Genomic DNA, 13,967 nt, shown 5'->3' with positions numbered 1-13,967 from the left:
TTTAGTTGTTACCAACCACAGAGAAAAATATGCATATTAAAAAGTCCATAATTACATAATAAGCACTTACTGTCGATTGCATTCTCTGCCATATACTCTTTATCCCCTTTATCTTAAAAAAAATCGGAGAACAATTACCACAAACACTAAAATGAATCAAGCACCACATGTCAGGTTAATGCAAAATTAGCACATAGGTATCTTTGAGCACATAGATAAGTTTTAATTCAGATGCCGTCCGTCCTAACCACATGGGATCCATAGCCCTGCCACCATGGCTGAATGGCAAAGGACTCAGGAGGACACCTGTGGAATCACCTGCTTGGATTCGAAGCTGCCAGAGTGTCAGGTGATCTGGGCGAGGCCTGTAACCTCCCTGAGTCTCAGTGTCTTCACAGGGAAGGCATAGTGTTTACTTCATACAGGTTGCTGTGAAAAGTATATGCCCAGATTTCACCGCAAAAACAAGCAAAATAAAAGAAATGGGTGAAAACCAGCACCTTGTCCCACTTCTCTTGTGGCTGTGTAGTTACATGACCCAGTCCTTGCCAGGAGGTGCCAGTGGAAGTGCCTCTGTGAATCCTGAGAAAGGGGTCCCTTCCCGGGAACATGCTTGGCCGGCTCTTTCTTCTCTTTGCCCTCTTCTGTCCTCTGTGTAGAATGCAGATGCAATGCTGGAGGTGCGGCTGATATCTTGTGTCTTTGAGGCAGCGTAGGAATGGCTGAGCAGAAAGATTTGAGGAGGCCATGTCCCTGATGGCACCATAGAGCCAGCAACTGCCCCGGACTGCCTTCCCCTTGAGACCCTGCAACCACCCTGGACTGCCTTCCCCTTGAGAAAAACAACCTGAAATTGCATTTGTCTCTCGGGAATTGCTCTTCCTGGATGCTGATGGAAGGCTGGCAGCCAGTGGGTGTGTGATGTAGAAGCTGCTCTTATTTCAAGCTGGGATGATGTCGTCCCTGTTCCTTGACACCCTAAGCCTCTGACCTAGGCATGGGGAGAAAATCCAGTCAGACTGGGCGTTCTGGGCTTCTCTCTGCTGAAATGCCCTAAGGAGTTACTCTGCTTCCACTGACCGTGGACAGAAACCCCACTGCCATCTCCTGAGTCTCAGCTCACAGCCTACTCCTTCCTTCCTCGCTGAACAAAACCTCCGAGGAGCCCACTGGGGTGAAGACGCTGGGTACCAGCTCCTTTGCACGCCTTGCCTGCGTGCACAGGTGGGCTGGCCGCTCCTCCCTCCCGTCCTTGCCAGGGCTGACGTGCCCCGCATCCGCGGCAGTGCTCCGATGGCGGTGCTTTCTGTCAACTCTGTGTGTCCTCCCCTGGGTTTTCCTCCAGGGTCATGTTGCCTCTCAGAGCCCTGCTCAGGACACCAAGTGCCTCCCTGTCGCCCTCTGGGCAGTGGAACTGGGCCAGGGCTCAGCTCTGGTTACTGGAAGCTTCCACCTGTCCACCATTCCTCCCAGCATGCTATGCAAGCATCGCTGTGTTTCACGTCTCCCACGGCATAGAAACGGTGGAGGACCCCTAGTCGGACTTGATCCAGGGAGCACCCCAGGTAAGGACCTAGGTGCACAGAGGCCAAAAGAGCCTCTCCCAGCCTTCAGCCTCCACTCCTCCAGGTGCTCAGAGGGCAGCTTTAGGCAGCACGGCCCGGGGGCAACGGCCTCTCCGGCTGCTCCCAGCCCTCCTCTCACTGTTGATCTGGACCCCCCCAGGACCCTTCCTACCACAGCATTCATGTCCCCTCTTCCTGTTTTAATGACCCTCAGTCACCCCGACTTGTGTGTATTGCTCCATTTGTTTAATATCTCAGTTCGCCACCAGAACAAATGGGACTTGGGCAGGGATTGGGTCTGTCCCTGAGCGTGGAAGCTCACACGGCACTCAGGTGCTTCCCAGTGAGTATTTGTAGAGTAAGTGGAGGAATGAATGAATGCGTGAACAAATGAATGAATGTATGAGAAGTACGGCATCCAACTTGCTGGTCTGTCTCTACCGTGTTTGCCTGGCCCGTGCTCCAAACCTGTCCTGGGTCCACAGCTCTCCTTCAGGCCCCTGTGCCCCTAGAACATTCCACTCCCTCCTGCTCCGCTGTCTCCAGCCTGCCAAGGCTTGTGGGAGGCTTTCCAGCAGTGCTGGGGATGCTGGTTCCATCCCCACTCCGAGCACACTCTGTCTCTCTCTCCCTCTGCACCAGGTGACTTTAAACTCTAAGCCCCTCACCTCGACCAGCACGTTGAGTTGTCCGATGAGTCAATGATAAATGGATGGAAAAAATGACAATACAATTTCCAATGGCTTAAAATCCAGAATAGAATGATTTTCAAAAGAATCCCACAGCCAAGTTCTCTGTATGGGAATTGAAGCCAGGACCAGAAGAAGAATACATAAATCTGTCTTTTGATTCCTCTGCCCTGGAGGCAGCTTGCTAAATCCCTGGACCAAACAGTCTTCTGCTAATTTGCTTCCCCGAAGCTGCCAAGCACGCCTGGCTGCAGCGACATGGCTGGGCCTGCTGCCGCCCAGGTCCCAGAGATGCAGGCTCCAGAAGCCACCTCCCTCCCCAAAGCAAACGTGGCCCACGCAGCCCTGACTGTGCCAGCACCAGGAGCAGAGGTTGCTTCCAGCTATGGACTTCAGCTTTTCACTAAGGGGCACACAGGCTCCTGGAATGCAGCGGCTGCGAGAAGAGAGTCCACACGGCTTTGCCCTGGCGAGGTGGCAGCAATGATGGGTTTGGGAGAGAAACCTTGTACCACCCTGTACAGCTCTGGCCCTCAACTCACCAAGGGCAGCTATCTTCCAGCCTGAAGCCTTTCAAAGATGCGTGTGCGTGTGCACTACTGCATAGAAATGAATCTTTATGGAATTCGGGTCAAGAAGCTCTCCCAGGCCACAGCTGCCTTTTTGTCTGGTCTGTAGAGCTAAGGGTTGGTAACCTGATGAGGCCAGGACCTCAAGTGAAGATGATGAGGAAGAGGAGTGGGTGGGAGAAAGTTGAGACCCATGGGAAGGACGATGGAGATCCCCAAACTGGATGGAGGCCTGGAGAGCAGTGGGGAGCCACCCACGGCCACCATCAATACAGAGTGACCCCCACCTCCGCAGGTGGGGTGAATAGGTCTTAAATTCCACAGGGGCCTCCAGTCTGGGCTCCGAGTCCGCTGGATGGATGAGCAAGATCACAGTGTGGGGGCTGAGCTCCCCCAGGGGCAGAGTGTGCAGGTGAAGTCTCCATCGCTGGCCCGGCGACAGCAGAGGGGCCTCAGTGACACAGCACTGGGCTTAGGAGTCTGGGGGGCTGCAGAGCTTCGGGGGGGGGGCTGCACAACTCAGGAGTCTCAGCTCCTTCTGAACTTAGGCTCGGATTCAGAGCCCTCCAAATCCCCAGCAGGTATCGAATGCTTGCTAGCATCACAGCCACCATGCGGCGATCACATGTGTGTGTTTTGATCTACCCCATCGCCTGTGAGTCCAGCAGCCACCCGTTTTATTTTTAGTCAGAAACCTGAGAGCTGAGTCACTTTTCCAAAGTCACCGAGTGGCTGAGCTGCAGCACAGAACTAAAGCTAAGTTGCGGGCTGGTCTCTCCGCCTCCACCTTCTAGCCAGAGTGCTCGGGAAAGCAGGAGCAAGGAAACCCCAGTACATTAGAGAAAACCCCTGAAAACATCCTCCAGACAGCCCAGCGCCCGTGAATTTCTCTCGTGTCCGACCCACATGCTAATTTTTGTGCCTTCCCTGTCACGGAAACAGTCGTAATCAACCTCGCTGCTGAGAGCCTGCTCCGGCTGAGACGGAGGGCCTGTCTCATCTTTGGGAGATGCTGAAAGGCGGCTGCCCCGTATCCTAACATTTTCTTCGCAGCCTCATTTCCCTGTAGAGAGACGAGGAAGCCGGACGGTGGCCGTCGGGCTCAGCATTTGGGAGCTGCCTGGCGGCAGGCGAGGACCCCAGACACGAGAGACGTCCTCACTCCTGGGCCTGCTGAGCTCTGATGCCCCCTCAGGGGTGGCTTAGAGGTGGCCGGCTCACTTCGGGAAGCCCAGAGAACAGATTCTTTCAAAATGAGCCTCAGAGAGCAGCCTGTAGCCTGGCAGCTTCCCTGCAGCTGGAAGTGGAGGTTGGGGGAGGCCAGAGCATTTCTCTGATGACTAAGGATCTGGGTCACCTTTTCTGTGTGTGCTGCCACAGGCCTTGACCTCCAGGGCCTGAGCGTTTATGGGCTGAGCCCCCTTTTCCGTGGGGTTATTTCCTTATTGTCTATTTGCATGCTTTCTTTGTTTCTCAGATGCACCCTTTTGCTTGCATTGGTTGTAAATAACTTCTCTTAATTGAAATTGTTTCTTTCACGGGTGTGATGTCACGTGTATCATCAGAGGTGAGTCTTCCTCTTTATTTCTTTTCTTTTTCTTTTTTTTTGAGACGGAGTTTCGCTCTTGTTACCCAGGCTGGAGTGCAATGGCGCGATCTCGGCTCACCGCAATCTCCGCCTCCTGGGTTCAGGCAATTCCCCTGCCTCAGCCTCCTGAGTAGCTGGGATTACAGGCACGCACCACCATGCTCAGCTAATTTTTTGTATTTTTAGTGGAGACGGGGTTTCACCATGTTGACCAGGATGGTCTCGATCTCTTGACCTCGTGATCCACCCGCCTCGGCCTCCCACAGTGCTGGGATTACAGGCTTGAGCCTCCGTGCCCGGCCTTTCCTCTTTATTTCTTAACAGAAAAAACTATCCACTTCTCTTGTGATTGCTCGAGTTTTCGTCTTGTTCATAGTTTTTATTTCTTGTCTTTAATATTATATCTCATTTTTCCTGTTGCGTATTTTTTTACTATTTTTATTTTTTATGCTCTTTTTATAGGATTCCAGTTTTCTCTGTATCTTTCCGTGGTGTGACAGTTGTGCCTCCCCGGCTGATCTTCTCCGGATACTCACGTTCTGTGTCTATAGCTCACACATCCACACACACACAGGTAGTTGACCTTTATTTTTTGGTATTGATTTCCATGAGGGAACAATGTCTGTGGACTCCGTGTTGGGTCCGAGGAGAGATGGAGCGTGCCTTTATCTCCCACCTTGGCTTCGCTTCTCAGTTTTGTCAAAATAGCCTGGGATTGTAGAGGTATTGTTTACTTTTCAAAAGGGCCATTCTCTAGAGTGTGGAAAATCAGTCCCTTCCAGCCGGGTCTGATAGCTTTACACATAAACAGCTACGCCTCTCGCAAGAAACCCCAAGGCATTTATTTAGCTTGATTGCATACAGGTGTCTGGCAGGAGGAAGATGTATTGAATTTTTAACTGTCAGTTAAAATAGAGAGTATTGAACTTTCTATTTTGGTAGCCTTTCTAAGCAAGGTCAATACCATGTTATTTAGTCTGGAGCTGAAGGTTGGTGATGCCTGTCACCTGTCACCCCTGAGCTGACATTCATATTCCAGGCAATTCTCTGTCTGGCAGGAGAGCACAGAAAACGCGTCCCCTCAGCCTCCCTGATAGCAGGAGCCACAGGAGAGAGGCCCTGGGGGAGGCAGGGAAATCAGGCAGGACACCAGACCACACCAGTGGGATCTGTGCCCTGGGCATGGAGCCTGCGTGGACCCACTCTCCAACCCTGGGGCTTCACACACAGCAGAGACCTCTGCCTGGTCACTGTCCAGCGGGGCACTGTGGCCAGCAGGCCTGTGAGGCAGGCAGGACTGCAGGGGAGGGCGGACTTCAGGCCATTAGGAAACTCCACGCGTCTTAATTCCCTTGTTTGTGATGCAGTGACCTTGGTGGGACACCCTGTATGTGAAAGGTCTGGCATTTGCCACTCAATCTGCTCACACTGGGCCTGACTGTAGCTCCGGGAAGGCTTTAAGGAGGAGACGGGTCTGAGCCTGAGCCTGGCCCTGTGTGAGGACCGGACAGAGGCCCCCAGAGTGCAGAGACCCTGAGCCCAGGAAGGCTGGCGGCCTGAGGGGGCTCTGTGCTGGCCCGTAGAGGTGGGTATAAAGGTCATAGTTATGTGGGGGAGCTGGGGGAAGGGGACAGAATTTGCAGAGACTAACACCCAGGAAGGACAGGCGGGAATCTCACACAGAGGTGGCATTTTCACCTGGAGACAGGGCTGCCCTCAGAGGTCTCTGAGCTGTAGAATGAGTGATGTCAGTGGCACTGCACCCACAGTGACTCTCAGGATCCCACAAGGAAGTATCCTCTCCATGAGGCACTGCCTCCCACCCACGCCCAGGAGCTAGGCCCCCAAGCAGCCATCCCCAAAGAGTGGCCTGTACGTCACTGCTGCTCCTCAGCGAGCCTCACCCAGGAAGCCAGGAGGAGGCCTTTGAGGGACCTGCGCAGGCAGAAGGCCAGTGCTGTTGGCTCCATCCTCACCGCAGGCGGCCTTCGCAGTCTCTGACGTTAGAAGTCACTGTCCAGGAGAAACCACTGAGGAGAGGGCGTGGTGTTCACTCAGGGGCTGAGCTAGGCCGTGGGGCAGCGGGCTGCTGAGGAGGGCAGCATGGGGAAGAGAAGCTCCCTGCCTGGCTGCCCCAGGCCCCCTGGGACTAGGAAGTGGGTGAACTAGGGTCCTACCTGCCGGGACAGCCCATGTGCCTGCCAGAAGGTGAGTCCCAGACCTGGGTCTGTACCACGAGCCTCCCAGGGGCCAGGGCCTCTTCAGGATTGGGAGAAGTGAACTGTTTGATCAGTGACGGAGACGTGGGGGGCTTGGTGGCGTACCGATCTCGGCACCTCGGCGTCTGTCTACACCGTTTCCATCCTCTCTACATCCACTACCTCTACACCCGACGTATTCCACCTGACTCAGGGCCCCGCTGCCTGCCACTCCTAACCCTCCTGAGTTCTTCCACGGCAAGAACGTCACCCCCACCCCCAGCTCCCAAGTCCTGCGTCATCCACTCCTCCCTCCTGAGCTTGCTCTGGATCTGGAGGGGATGGCCCTGAACTAGAGAAGGGCCTGCCATGTCCCGTTCCTCTGTGCACAGAGCCTGTTTCACTCTTCAGGTGCCTTGGCTAAAAGCAGGGCTCATCCCAGGACTGTCCAGTAGTCCCTGAGGTCTGCAGGCCCTGCCTCCTCCAGCTGCCAGTGTCGGCCTGAACCGCCACCTGCCCGAGAGGGACCCAAGAGGCAGAGCCTGGCTGGGTCCATCGCTTACCCCGTGGGCCTCAGAGGCTCCAGAGCTGCAAGTCAGACAGTCTCCTGCATTGAGCATGCTGAATGGGGGCTTGTAATTGTTTTTATTGTGATTTAAATTTAACTTCAAGCTCTTAATCCCAAGGTCACAGGATGCCTGGGATATGGACGCCGCCCTCTGTCCCCTGCAAACCGCAGAGCACCGTGAGCCCTGCACCCTGCTTCTGTGTGAGAGGAGCTGCAGCTGGAGGAGCGCCAGCTGAGAAAAAGACTTTATGCACCTTTTGAAGTCGAGCTAAGCACAGAATTGAGCTGAGTGACAGCTGGATGGGAAGCCACTTTTGGGCAGCAGGGAGCTGCAGCCTGGAAATGGAGAACCTTCCAGAAGGTGGCAAGGCTGCCCTGGAGCAGGGCTGGGGGCATCTCACTCATGAATCTCACACCCACAAGCAGAAATCGGCCTGGCCAAGGCCATTTCCCAACCTCCCATGAGGCAGGAGCCCAGGCCCATCCATGCTGTGACCTCACAGAGCCACTAATACTCCGGGCCCCAGGGCAAGGGTTGGGGGCAGACAAACTCCACCTGGCTTTGTGGGCTGCCAGACCCCTGCACAGGGCGCACTCAGTCCCACCAGACGTCAGACCCCTGCACACAGACTCTCCAGCAATGTCTTTCCTAGGCCCAAATGCTTGATTTCACCCAGGCGGCCCTCAGCGGAGGCCGGGTTCCTGCTAAGGGCTTTGCCTTCTGGCTGCAGGGCTGCCTGGCGAGGGTGGTCTCCACCAAGCAGGTCCCTGCACCTCAGCAGCAGATGCTGGCATTTGGGGATCTCGTTTCTGGGGAGCCAGTGGCAATGTGCCTCTCCTGTCTCAGGGACACTGCGGCCTCTTCCTCTGAGGCCCCTCGGGCAGGTCACATGCCCAGTGGGTGGGCTCAGCAATGGCAAGCCTGTGTGCTCTGCCAGGGTGTCTGACATCCAGGACAGGCTTTGGGAGAGGAACCTTTTGTTAGCAAAAGATCACAGGGACGCTCACCTTTGCAGGGCACTGAGCAGACAAAGGTGGCCCTCGGCATCCGGATGTCTGTTTAATTCATGCCCCAGCAGGGACTGAGCCTTCTGAAAAATGCACACTCACAGCTCCGAACTGCTGGCTGGAGATCATGGGATGAGGAAACAGGGACTTTACTGAGATTCCGGGCGGGCGTTTGCTAACCTCCCTGCTCTGCAACACTGGGAGGGCGGCTGGACCAGGACATCTCTGGCCACACGGGATTCTCCTGCTCTGCTGGCAGAGGTGGCCTCGTGTGCATGTGAGGTCTCCGGCCACCTGCTCCGAGTGACTGATGAATAGCTGCGGGGTGTCCCAGGCCGCCCTGCCTCAGCTAAAGCGCTGCTGCTGGTCACAGTCCCCTCTGGCCTAGACTTACTTCCTTTCATGCCTGGCTCTCCAGGGGACTCCCATATACCCTCCCTGGCTCAGGTCCAGGTCGGAGACCCTGGGGAAGTCTCCAAGGTCACCCTGCTTTCCCTTGTCCTTCAGATCCGCCCCCACCTGCCTATAGGCCCCAGGCAGTCTTCTCCTGTGGAGGCTACTGTGCTCTGTGCCACCCCTGCTCCCATGTGCAGGCCCAGGAAATAATATGCAGGCGGTGGGATCAAGTGGAAGCCACCGCCCATGTGTGGCATGGAGGCCCACATGCCCACTCCTCTGACGGGCATGGAGGCCCCCATGCTCACTCCTCTGACGGGCATGGAGGCCCACATGCCCACTCCTCTGACGGGCGTGGAGACCCACATGCCCACTCCTCTGATGGGCGTGGAGGCCCCCATGCTCACTCCTCTGACGGGCATGGAGGCCCACATGCCCACTCCTCTGACGGGCGTGGAGGCCCACATGCCCACTCCTCTGACGGGCGTGGAGGCCCACATGCCCACTCCTCTGACGGGCGTGGAGACCCACATGCCCACTCCTCTGATGGGCGTGGAGGCCCCCATGCTCACTCCTCTGATGGGCATGGAGGCCCACATGCCCACTCCTCTGACGGGCGTGGAGACCCACATGCCCACTCCTCTGATGGGTGCTGCCGAAGGGCCCACTGAGAAGGGGCAGAGTCCCTGACCAGGGCCCATTCCTTCACTGAGCAGAGAGGAAGCTGCTCCTGAGGCCTCAGGCTTCAAGGCAGCAGGCAGACCCACTACCCTGGACGGCTGCAGGGACACCAGGGCAGGGGGCAACAGGGGCCTCCAGGGCTGAAGCACAGAAGGCTTCATGGAAGAGGGGGTGTTTGGATACACCATGATAAACAGGAAGGGGTTGGTGGGGAGATGGGTAGAGGGAGGGCAGGGAAGAAGGAGAAGTGGGGGGCATGACAGTGGGAACACCTAGGCATCCACGCTGGCGGCTCGAGAAGGAGAAACGTGCCTTAGAATTGGGTGAGGGGCCCCTGAACCTCTAGTGAGGGTGGTATGCAGACCCCACCATCCCCCAGATGGCCGCCCTTCTGGAGCTTCTGAGTCCGAGGGGATGCATCTGTTTAATATTAATAGACATTTACCATTTACTTCCAAAGAGAGACTGCAAATCTAATAGTCACCGTGAACGTCAGAGGCTCTTGCTGCCTGGTCTTTCCCCTGACAATTATCTGAAGCATTGCCAATGCGATACGTGAGAGACAGTTAGCCAATCACACACGTGATTGTTAATAAAAATGAGCGTGAAGTCCCATCAACGGTTCCTCTTCTTTAAATTGCCTATTTACGCCCTTCATTAATTCTGCACTTTGCTATAAGAACGTGTCCTGTTTGTTTTGGGGGTGCCCCATGGTGGACATTTGACTTTGGGGTTTCTGAACTTGCTCTCAGCCCCTTCCTTCAGCAAGAGCGAGACCAGCCTCACTTTCAACACCTGTGAAGCTGTGGGGTGTTTGGACCTGGATCGCCTGTCTCCTGCCGGTGATGACTGCTTTCCCTGGGGTGTGTGTGACAGTCATACACCCCCCCACACAGAGGTGGCTGTGCACAGATAGAAGGCATTGAAGGCCTTGGTGTATATGATGCAGGTTTCAGACAGCCTGGGGGCCAGCATTTCCGGGGAGAGCTGGCGTCCGTGAAGACCACAGTCACAAACACACTTGAGAAGTCTCTTCTCAGTGGGCTCCAGAATTTTCATCTTCTCATGCCAACAGTAACTGTGCAGAATAAGCACATTACACCAGCAAAATGTGGCTTTTAGGATGACCAGATATAAAATAACAAAAAAAAAATGCCATTTTTTTCTACACTAGCAGCAGACAGACATGGAACTGGACGCTAATCTCCTGCTCAGAAATGGCAGCGTGAGCCATGCACGCTGCAGAGAAGTAGATGAAAAAGGCACAGATCTCGTGCGAAGAAAAGCATAAAATGGAGCTGATAGACTAAGAGAAAGACGTGAATAAATAGAAAGAAATGTGAGCTTACTGGAAAACTGGACACTACGCCTCACCTCACCATGAAGGGAAAGCAACCCCCAAGAGAAGCAGAATGGAGTTTCCTCTGACAGGGTATGAATAACATTGAAATTCACCTGGAGGAACAGCAAACTCTCTCTTTATCTGGGAATATTTTTTTTAAAGAGCTACCAGTGAGGGGCACCCCCCTTCTCAGATAGCAAAGCTGAGGGATCAGTGACTAGCTGAGTGGAACGAGCCACAGAAATATCTAACATGACACCTGTAATGCCACACTTTGGGAGGCCAAGGCAAGAGGATCGCTTGAACCCAGGAGTTTCAGAGAAGTCTGGGCAACATGGAGAGACCCCGTCTCACGAAGAGATGATGTGATCCAGACATGGTGGCATGTACCTGTAGTCCCAGCTACTCAGGAGGCTGAGGTGAGAGGCTCTCTTGAGCCTGGGAGGTCAAGGCGACAGTGAGCCATCACCTCATCCCTCTGCTCCGGCCTGAGCGACAAAACGAGATCTTGTCTAAAAGAAAATGTCAGTCCACTTTGTTATGGAGACTCAGCTAATTATGGTTTCTTAATCTTATGGAGAAAGGATAATTTATTTTATTGGTATTGACATAACTGACCACTTGGAATTAAAAACATTCCTACCTCATATCTAATTATAATGAGTTCAACACTGGTCAACTATCTATAAAAGTAAAACATTAAAAAGTCTTAGAAGAAAACGTAGATGGAGATCAGCCTTGGCCACCTGGCAAAATCCTGTCTCCAAAAATCAAAATAAAAAATTAGCTGGGCACAGCGGTGCACGGCTGTGCTCCCAGCTACACAGAGGCTGAGGCAGGAGAATCCCTTGAACCCAGGAGCTCCAGGCTAAAGCCAGTGTGATCGCAGCACTGCTCTCCAGCCTGGGTAACAGACCATGAGACTCTGTCTCAAAAAAAAGAAAAGAAAGAACACTTAGAATAACATTTGTCTAGCTTTTGAGCAAGTTTTCTTATAACAGAAAATCAAGAAGGTATTTGAGAATGTAGCTTTAAAAAACAGATGTCAAAAATTCTATAAACATTCTAAAACTTCTATAGCATGACATACATCTGTATATAACCATAACTAGTCTTCATAATGGACATTTCTACCATTGAACACAAAACATCCTAACAGCAAAATCTAAAAGGAATGAAGGGTTTGAAGAGGCGATTTAAAGAAGAGGAAATGTTAATCTGTATTCAGACTCCTGCTTGCTTTATTAAGTATTATATTACAGATATCTCTCATCTATTTGGTTGGCAACACTAAGAATTGTCAGAAGGTAACCGCAGGGCGACAGGCGCTCCCGGCTTGGTGGAGTTTAGAATCGCAAGGGCTTTCTGTGGAAGTTGTCTGGCAATTCCTATTTAAAAGACACTTTACTCATGAGGCTTGCACTTCAAATTTCCTCCTTCCTCCACAAGAGCCGGCAGTGAGGATGTCTGCAAGCGTCTCTGGATAGTCTCTGCCTGGTCCAGTGCAGGAGCCACGAGCCACGTGTGGCTAGTGAACATCTGACACGTGGCCAGTGCAGAATGGTATTTCACTTCATTCCAATTAAACAGCCACATGTCATGCACGGCCACCGCATCGGAGAGTGCGGCCCTGAGCGGTCGTGAAGCCAATGTCCTGGGTCTCAGCTAATGCTACAGCAGGAGAAGAAAGAGAAGGAAAAAGAAAAGAAAGAAAACAGGTTCCACCACAGCTGCCAGCTGGCCGAGCTTCTGTCTTAATGGACACGTGTGTACCGAGTAGCATGTCTGAAAACATAAAGCATGGCTCTCGGTCACCTGGACGGCCAGTGGCTGGAGAGTTTTACTGGGAAGGTGGGTGCAAAGGCAGGCTGTGAGGGGTGCAGAGGAGGGCAGAAGGCTACTTCACAGGATGGCACTAGGGACGTGGGGAGGGGAGGAGGAGAGAGGGAGGCAGATGGCAGAGTGTCTGTCGTCTAAAGAGCGGTGCACGGAACGAGAGCAGTGCTGTCTGACTCTGATTTGGTTTTGACGTGTTTGTGTGTTACGTTTTGCATTGTTTGATGCCTCTCAAAACGCGGAGGGCTTTGAGGCAGGACATTTGAGTGACATTCAGAGGTGGAGCCCATAGGGCCTGGGGGCTCACACCCAAATGTCTGCAACTCATGTCTGTGCAGGGGACCTCTGGGCTGGTACCTGGAGCCATTGGTCCTTGTCTCCAGCCCCGAGAGCCGCTGGCAAGCCAGGCCAACCTCTAGGGAGTGGAAGCACGTTGCTGCTGGAGCGCTCAGCAGACATTTGCCCTGGAGATGAGGAGGGAGCGTCAGGTGCCCTGTGGACCTCACAGAGTCCCCGCTTTGGACAGGCTGAGCCACTCGTGCCAGAGGTGAGCCTGGAGCCAGGAGGATGTGCCCATGGAGTGGCTGCCCAGGAAACTTTGGAGGCATGAGAGTCTTCTTAGCTGTGAAAATGAAGACGGGGCATCCAGTGTGCATCCCAAGAACCACCACCAGCAATCGCCACCCAGGAGAAGAGCTAGAGCTGCTCCATCCTTGCTGCCCTCAGAGAACCCCCAACCAAGCTGCAGTTGGCTCCTCAGTCAGGTGGGAGGGGCGGCAGCTGCCCGGTCCGTTCGCAGCTCAGCCGGGGTGGCGGGAGGCTGTGTTCTCACTGTCCGGCGTTCCTCCTCTGCCCCACTGCCGAGAACTTTGCAGGCTGCAAATCAGCAGCCCCCAGGTGCTTTGAATCTTCAAGGTAAATAAAATGTGCATTTCTTACACTTGCTGGGAAAAGAATCAATATCACACGTGTACGATGCTAGACAGCCAGGGAGATGACGCGGAGCCACAGGCTTGTGTACCAGGCGTGGGCTCTCTGAATACGTTAGAGAAGGAACCTTTGCTTTCTTTATGTGCCAGAGCAACACCATCCTCACTTAGTAACACCCCACCCAGGGGACCCACTCAGGTGTCCCCGCACGTGTCCCCCCCAGTTGTCCCCACCTGCCCCAGGAATCCCCTAGAGGTGTCCCCACCCAAGTATCCCCTCCGATGGCCTTGCCCCCAGTGGCCCCACCCAGGTAGATGTCCTCAACCCAGGGGTCCCTGCCCCAGATGAGCTCCCCTGTTCTCCAGTGTGGAGGGGGCACCTGAGAGCTTTTACCCAGGAGGATGGGAGGGGGCATTCCTGCTTCAGCCCCACTAGGCTCCCCACCCACACCCACGATCGGAGAAGAGCTGGCCTCTGTCTTTGTGATGACATGGCTTATCTTCGCCAGGAGGTCTGTGGCCTCAGAAAGGCAGCCCCCTTCTCCCTAATGGCCCCAACCCCTCACCTGTGCCAAACATGGGCCACTTGGTGTGTCTC

General features: G+C 54.1%; 1 long non-coding RNA gene across 1 annotated transcript; it reads left to right on the top strand.

Moving 5' to 3' along the window:
• Positions 1 to 1,445: 1,445 nt before the first annotated feature.
• Positions 1,446 to 9,877, top strand: LOC128928997 (uncharacterized). The gene is made up of 3 exons (XR_008474827.2): positions 1,446 to 1,565; positions 4,874 to 4,985; positions 7,296 to 9,877. It is a non-coding gene; the product is annotated as an uncharacterized LOC128928997 (long non-coding RNA).
• Positions 9,878 to 13,967: the final 4,090 nt, after the last annotated feature.

Source organism: Callithrix jacchus, chromosome 1 (genome assembly GCF_049354715.1).
Source record: "Callithrix jacchus isolate 240 chromosome 1, calJac240_pri, whole genome shotgun sequence".
Taxonomy (NCBI): domain Eukaryota; kingdom Metazoa; phylum Chordata; class Mammalia; order Primates; family Cebidae; genus Callithrix; species Callithrix jacchus.
This window is presented reverse-complemented; position numbering and strand designations above follow the sequence as displayed.